The following is an 8,771-nucleotide window of genomic DNA, read 5'->3' on the forward strand; positions in this document are numbered from 1 at the left end:
AGATTTGAGATTATTAAATTTTTGGAAGATTATAATGAAAAAGAAAAATTGAGGTGCTAAAGAGATAATAAGAAAAGATATAGGAATAAGAAGGGAAATGTGAGATGTGGTTAAACAGCATAACAAAGAATGTCTTATGGAAACAGCATGGAAAAGCTAACAACAGTCAAAATCGGAATAATGAAAACATCTTTTAAAAATGTTAAGTATCTGGATTAATTTCTAAGGTCCCATATGAATCTTTACAAAACATGAGATGTGGGAAGAAAAACAATGAATGAAAATATTAATCAGCAAATGACTTTACTATTTAGTAACCTCACAGGACAATGAGTCACCATCTATTGTGTAAAATGCATTATGCTAGACAACCAGGGACACAAAAGATATTGAAGACAATACAGTACCCATTTTCATGGTAATTACAGTATCATAAAGGATCCTCATCAGACAACCTTACTATTGACTACATAGGGCCAGTTGCTATCATCACTTTCTGAAAAGGAACACAGAAAAGAAACTGTTTCAAAAAGTGAGCAAAGAAAAACTTTGGGGGGAACAGAAGTCTTTCCACTTAAAAACGTTACAGATGATAATAATTATGCAGGCAAGATGAATAGTGCTTCCTCCAGTACTAGAGCACAGAATACTCCAGAAACAGAAAGGAAGATGGCTATCTGCAAGTAGAACAAAAAAGCAAAAGCTTGAAGAATAAAACACATGTTAGGACTTCAGAACTATTTTGCTGTTTTGTTTAAATACAGATTTCAGTTGTATACTATCTCTTCGTGACTGCTTATAGAATAAATCAGAGTAGTTCTATAGATTTTTAAAAATTTTCATTTTATTATTTCACAAAATAATATGTACGGGTGCTTTGCCCTCTTGTATGTCTGTGTGCCATGTGCATGCAGTACCCATAGTGGTCAGAAAAGGGTGCAGAATGTCCTGGAACTAGAGTTACAGGTGACTGTGGACAGACCAAATGGATGTTGAGAACTGAACTCAGGTTTTCTGCAAGCAGCCAGTCCTCTTAAGAACTGAGCATCTCTCTCCAACCCCAAAATGAGTATTTTTAAAAGCAAATTCACTTACAAAGATCAGTTACAAAGGAAAAATAAAATCACAAACACTCAAAAGATTTGTATCTAAGAAACTACAGTGCTTGGCTCTTTTCTGTTTCTGTAGATCATTTCACTTTCAAACTACAGAGTTCAAACTGAATATAATCTAAAAAGAGATCAAAACAGAAATTAAGGAATATTTCTTTTTAATTTTTAGATTTTTATAAATTCCATACTGTTTTTGTTTGTTGGTTGGGTTTTTTGTTGTAGTTTTTTGTTTTTCAAACATTTAACTTGTGTAGCCTGGGTTGGCCTAGAATTTACTTTGTCTATCAGGTTGGCCTTGAACTTACAGGGACCCACCTGCTCTGCATCTGCCTCTCCAGAACTCCTAAAAGCCTGGATTAAACCCATCCTGTTTAATACCATTTCTAAACTATTTGGTCATTTTCAAATATATTCTATCATTCAACCATAATCCAACATTTAATAAAATAATGTAATTAATACCATAAAAGTCTGAAATAGTACTTCTATTTTTCTCTTTTGTGCATGTGGTGTTCATACATGTTTGTATGTGTGCAGGTACATGTGTTTGCAGACACATATACACATACGCAAGTAGAGGTTCAGGACTGACACTGAGAGTCTTTCTCTACTCCTCCCCACTTTATTTATTGAAGCAAGGACTGTCAATTGAACTCAAAATTTGCTGATCAGCTAATCTAGGTAGTCAGTTTGCCCTGGGATCCCCTGTACTTGCTTCCCAAGGGCTGGGATTACAGTCAGTCACTATGTCTACTGGACTTTTGGGTACGTTCTAGAGATCCTTAGCATAGCAAGCACTTAACACACCGGCCATCTCCATTGCCACTCCAGCACCAACTTCACTTTTTGCAGCTATTCAGTTAAAAACAAAACTCATTCGGCTTCCTCTTACATAGGGTTCCTTGAGCCCTGATAGGAAGGATTAGATGGAGACAACTGTTTGCAGTTGAGTGTTCCAAGGTCTCTTATTCTTTGCATAATGTATAGCTACTGGTCTCTATATTTGTTCCCATCTGCTGCAGGAAGAAGCTTCTCTGATGATGACTAAGCAAGGTGCTGATCATGAGCATAGCAAAATGCCACTAGGAATCTTTTATTGCTACATTGCTTTTTGCTTTTTATTTATTTATTTATTTGGAACAGAAAGAGTGTAAGAGTCAGAGAGGATGGAGGACACCAACAAAACAAGTCCCTCTAAATCAATGTGATCAAAGCGCATATGAACTCAGAGACTGGGGCAGCACGCACAGGACCTACACAGGTTTGCATCAGGTCCTTTGCATATATATTATGGCTTCCAGTTTGTGTTTTTATGGGATTCCTGGGTATGCCAAGGAGTGGGTCTCTAATTCCTGTGCCTTCTCTTGACTCTTTTCCTTCTGTTTGTTTGTTTGTTTTGTCCAATTCCAATTTGTGAGAATTTTTTTCACTTTTTTTTATTTATTAAAGATTTCTGTCTCTTCCCCCCAGCCGCCTCCCATTTCCCTCACCCTCCCCCAATCAAGTCCCCCTCCCTCGTCAGCCCAAAGAGCAATCAGGGTTCCCTGCCCTGTGGGAAGTCCGAGGACCACCCACCTCCATCCAGGACTAGTAAATTGCCTAGGCTCCCACAAAGCCAATAGGTGCAGCAGGATCAAAAACCCATTGCCATTTTTCTTGAGTTCTTAGTAGTCCTCATTGTCTGCTATGTTCAGCGAGACCGGTTTTATCCCAGGCTTTTTCAGACCCAGGCCAGCTGGCCTTGGTGAGTCCCAGATAGAACATCCCCATTGTCTCAGTGTGTGGGTGCACCCCTCGCGGTCCTGAGTTCCTTGCTCGTGCTCTCTCTCCTTCTGCTCCTGATTTGGACCTTGAGATTTCAGTCCGGTGCTCCAGTGTGGGTCTCTGTCTCCTTTCATCGCCTGATGAAGGTTAATATTCAGGAGGATGCCTATACGTCTGGAGGCATTACCATCCCTGACTTCAAACTCTATTACAGAGCTACAGTACTGAAAACAGCTTGGTATTGGCATAAAAACAGAGAAGTCGACCAATGGAATCGAATAGAAGACCCTGACTTTAACCCACAAACCTATGAACACCTGATTTTCAATAAAGGAGCTAAAAGTATACAATGGAAAAAAGAGAGCATCTTCAACAAATTGTGCTGGCAAAATTGGATGTCAGTCTGTAGAAGAATGAAAATAGATCCATATTTATCACCATGCACAAAACTCAAGTCCAAGTGGATTAAAGACCTCAATATCAGTCCCAACACACTGAACATAATAGAAGAGAATTTTTTTAGCTTATCATATTTTATCACTATTGCTTAAAAGCTTGTTATCCAATGACAGACAGAGAGGGAGTAGATCCAGGTATTGGGAGGGAGGAGTGGGAGAAGTAAAGAGAGGGAAAATCATAATCAGGGTATGTGAGGAAAACATGTATTTTCAATAAAAGGGGGGAAAAGGAAAAACAAAAGCAAAGTACTGCATGTCATACAAAACTCTATACCCCCCAAAAAAAACTCTATACCCACATGCTTCTCCATATACTCTTCTGTAGAATAAGCATTTACATTCTAATTTCCTTGTTTCTTATAATTAATAAACATACTGTTATCCAAAAGTAGTAATTATGAACTTACTAATATAAAAGTACTAGATTATATACTAATATTGAAAGATGATTAAAATATACTAACAACAGCCTGGTCTACAAGAGCTAGTTCCAGGACAGGAACCAAAAGCTACCTGGTTTTTTCGAGAAACCCTGTCTCGAAAAAAAATATATATATACTAACAAAAGAAGATCTAAAGACTAGAGACACGTGTGGTCCTAGGAGTTGGACGGTTAGTGGGGAAGAGGATATTAATCAAAACACATTACATTCCTATGTAAAATTACCAGAGAATATGATTAAAAATAAAATTTAAAAACCATGTCAAAATGAAAAAGATTTTTTTGATGATTTCTAAACATGACTTTTCAACTTGGTACATAAGTCATTCACTGACCGGGCTTTCAAATTCTACTCAAATTAGATCTCAAAGTAAAGCAAGTAAAGGATTCAGTGGTTAGGGCTTAATTTTTTTCTCTTTCTCATTAAAAAAAATTTTTTGAGAGAGAAAAGATATCACACTGTTGACCAGTAACTTAAAATCCACCTGCTTCAGCCTCTAAAGTAGTTGGGATACTGGAATTACAGACAAGCAGTATCACATCTGATGGGCCATCACTTTTCACAGTAACAATTTTTAAGAGTTGAAATTAGTTCAAATGAAAGGAGAATCAATAATACTGAACTTTTATGCTATCATCCTAACTTTAATATGAAAGAAGCTAAAGGTTATAAATGTGCCTCTGCTCTTTAATCAACCTATACATGTCAAAATATTTCAATTACCTTGAAAAATGTTTAAGTAATTCAGATTACAGTCTGCAACCTCATAATTTTAGAGTTTGGTGTTTTCTAAATGACATCTATGATCAGATTTGAATATAAGCATATAGAAGATACAAAATGTAAGGTTTTCTTCTAACGAAACCATTTTCTAAGAATATTTTCTGATATTTGAATAAAATAATTATAAAGACTTGTTATTTTTATTGCTCAATTGCACGTCAAACATTCAAAGTAACGACCCACTGACTAGACATGTAGCTCAGTGGGTAGAGAGTTTTCTGGCATAAACAAAGGCCTTGGTAATTCCCAGTATTTTATTAGCATATATTAGTTTACATATTTATTGCTTTAAATAATGTTTTTATTAATTCTTTGAAACGTCCATACAATGTATTTTGGTCATACTTTTCTTCTCTCTTTTTTAAAAACCATCAAGTCCAGTTTGTACTAACCACCTATGAGTGACTGCCAGGGTTGACACCATTAAAAAAAAAATAAACTATCTCTCTCAGCAACCATCAAAAGCTAGTAGCTCCTCAGCTAGGGATGGGGATTCCTGCCCTCCTCCACAAGGGGATTTTATCTGGCTGGAGCTTACTCGGGTCTTATGCATGCTGACACAAACACTATGAGTTCATATGTGCAACTTCCCACTGTGTCTAATTATACAAAATAAATTTTACTGTGACATTTCATGCATGTACATAATGTATTGTGATCCTATTCACCAATTAACTGAACATCTTTTAAAGCACTGAAACTGTCTTGACTAACAATTTATTAAGACTTAGTACTAAAGAGATGACATGAAAGTGCATATGAAGAATATGTAAAGTGTGTACAATTGAAGAAATTAGCAAACATCACTTATATAATGAGCTGATACATTTCAAGGAAAGGACAAGGCCAGTCACCAGTTTCCAGGTTATAACAGACAAGGGCAAATAACATTTCAAATGTCACACAGAAAAAATAAAACACTGTTTAATAGAAATACAACTCAAATCACATCACCTAATTTCTCATAGAATGCATTCAGGTTCAAAACTGCATAACAGGTTAAAAAAAAAAGTAGTGCATTAAAAAACTGCAAATGACTTGTAAATTATAAGTTCATATTTGATACACAGGATTAAATACACAGTGTCATGTAAGACAAGAACATGTCAGGAGTTATTCTATGTATATTTTCTAATTTGGCAGTTATTTAATATTTATAATAAATATAAAATATTTAACATTTTAGCATGTGGTATTCATGAACACACCAAACTACTGTGAATTCTAGCAACAAAATTCTACCACATATGATTACTTTTTGACTGAATCTTTAAAACAGAAGTAGCCTGGACCTATAAGATAAAGATGTTCAACAGATAAAGACGCTTGCCACCAAGGTTGAAAACCAAAACTATATTCCCAGGACACAGAGTGGAAGTGGGAATCTGACTCCTACAAGATGTGCTCTGACCTGGACACCTGGGCTGTGGTATTAATGTAGCTCGTCCCCAAATACACACACATGCACACAGCACACACACAAATTGCTAAATAAATAAATGTAAAAAAAAAAATAAATGAAATAAAGAAAACAGAAGAAGCCATCAAGAAAATCAAGTTCCTAAACACTGCCATTCCAACACTGCATAGCAGCCTGAGCATCAGCTACCGCTCTTTGAACTACTCCACCAGCAGCAGGAATCTAACTCTATCCCAAGAGACCAAATTTGCTAAAAAGAACATCATGTGCAATATCCTTAGAGAACTGGCCAGCTTCTATAGTGAGCAAAAAGGTAATCAGATGAAAGAGAGAAGCAAATAGAGATTTTTGCTAGGCATAGAGCTAATTAATCAACACCAGCTGCTTATAAACAAAAGAAGATCTTAGCTGGGGTCATCCTTGTGAATTCCTGAAAATTTCTCTAGAGTCGGGCTTCTTGCTAACTCCATAGTGGCTCCCTCAATCAAGATATGTCTTACCTTGTGTCTTTGCCCAATGAAAACAGTGATCCACTTTATGTTTTAGCAGAATGTCCTAGAACTGGAACTATAAAATTTATATTTTTTGTGTCTATCTCATTTTGTTTGGCAAAATACTTCTGATGTTTTTTTTCCTATATTGTGTGAATTAGTAAGCTTGCTTTTTATGAGCAAGAATGAGAACAACACAACTTATTGTTTTTTCTGATATTGAACACATGTGGTGATTCTGACTCTTGGGTGTTATTAATAAAGCTTATCTAAGCATTTCTAAAAAAAAAAAAAAAAGATATGTCTTACCTTGCTCTCATCTGTCCTTCCTCCATCTTGACTATCCCATTCCCTCAAGTTCTCCTCACCCTTCCCCTTCTCCCCTTCTGCTTCCCTTCCACCATCCCTTATCCCACTACCCCCACGTTCCCAATTCTGTCAGGCGATTTTGTCTATTTCGACTTTCCAGGTGGATCTGTATATGTTTTTCTTAGGGTTCACCTTGTTACTTAGCATCTCTAGGATCATGAACTATAGGCTCAATGTCCTTTGTTTATAGCTAGTATCGACTTACAAGTGAGTACATACCATATTCATTTTTTTGGGTCTGGGTTTCCTCACTCAGGATGGTATTTTCTAGTTTCATCCATTTGCATGCAAAATTCAAGATGTAATTGTTTTTTACCACTGAATAGTACTCTAATGTGTAAATGTGCCACACTTTCTTTATCCAATCTTTTGTTGAGGGGCATCTGGGCTGTTTCCAGGCTCTGGCTATTACAAACAATGCTGCTATGAACATAGTTGAACATTATATGTCTTTGTAGTATGATTGAGCATCTTTTGGGTATATGCCCAAGAGTGGTATTGCTGGATCCTGATGTAGGTTGGTTACCAATTTTCTAAGAAACCACCATACTGATTTCCAAAGTGGTTGTACAAGTTTGCATTCCCACCAGCAATGGATGAGTGTTCTCCTTACTCCACATCCTAGGACATCACAAAACCTTGAGGGAAGTCCCTGTCCCACCTACCCACTGAAAAGATCAGTCACTCAGCCTAACAAGCCTTTGTTGTGGTTTCAGCTGTTTGTTTTTTAAACAGTGTCTGGCTACACAGCCTAAATCGGCCTGAAGGGACAACTGTCCAAGCTGTCAGATCTACAGCTGTGCTCCAGCCTCAGCTTCGCGTGTGTCACCACTCCCGTTCCTCCTTTCAGGAAAGAAAAAAGTGTCTATAGCTTAATCCTAACGGTGTGCTCTTCACAAACACCGAATGTTAAATTAGCTCTTTTTCTCCACGGGCTCTGTCCAGAATTCCATGCTTGGGTTTCATTTTCTGAACCCAAGGTACTCTGTACCCTGCACACTGTCATCAATCTAAGGACACCGCCTGTCCTGAATAGTTCAAGTCCACTTCATAAAGCAGATTTCCCTGCTCTGAAGTCTGCTTTTCGTCTAAACTTTACATGAAGATTAACACCAATAACTACTAATTCTGAGATAAGTATATCGAACATCTGTTAAATGTATGATTTCCTGTTTAGAAACTTTAAAAAATTTTTATTAAAATATAATTACATTATTTCCTTCCTTCCCTTTCCTCCCTCAGACCCCTTCCATCTTCCTGTCAAATTAATGGCCTCTTTTTCTTTGGAGACTTTACTATTTATGCAAATACTATGCATAAAATAAATAAATACATCTTGCTGATTCCATTTAGTGTTGCTTGGGTGCATATGATTTCAGGCTGACCACATGATATGGAATAACCAATTTTCATGTATCCTCTTAATGCTTAAAATCTACATATACTCTCAAACCAAAAAGACTAAGAAATGTTTGTCAAATGATTTTACATGTAAAAAATAATACCATACCAAATAAAACATACATTCTCTAAAGTTATCTGAAATGTTATGGTTTTTCTGTATTGCAATATACAATCTTAACCATATGCAAAACTGTTAAAATAAGCTAAAGAAAATCCAATAGAAATGGAACTAATGCAAACTCAGAATGCCACACCATCAGTGAGTAAATCTCTATAGCATTTTCTTAAAATCTGACACAGAATAGTTTTTAAAGAAAAAAAACTTGCAAAAAAAAAACACTGTACTGAAAACATGTATATTTCAGAACGTTAATTATGTTACTATACATTCCTAAGCTTAAGAAGGATATAGCAGGTAACCAAAAGCAATCAAACAATAATTTCAAACATGAAAGAAATTATTTCAAAAATACCTTCTTCATGAATATCAATTATTCATATCGGTCAAAAATTGTCTTACAAGATAT

The 8,771-nt window shown here is 36.2% G+C and overlaps 1 protein-coding gene across 1 annotated transcript in view; it reads right to left on the reverse strand.

Annotated features, from left to right (window-relative positions):
• Window positions 1–8,771, reverse strand: part of LOC126496742 (ADP-ribose glycohydrolase MACROD2-like) — a 93,952-nt gene that overhangs the window by 79,506 nt on the left and 5,675 nt on the right. The gene's annotated exons all lie outside the window — the stretch shown is intronic.

This window comes from Alexandromys fortis, unplaced genomic scaffold, assembly GCF_014885135.2.
Source record: "Alexandromys fortis isolate MF-2015 unplaced genomic scaffold, M_Fortis_MF-2015_v1.1 scaffold_6, whole genome shotgun sequence".
In the NCBI taxonomy this organism is placed as follows: Eukaryota; Metazoa; Chordata; class Mammalia; order Rodentia; family Cricetidae; genus Alexandromys; species Alexandromys fortis.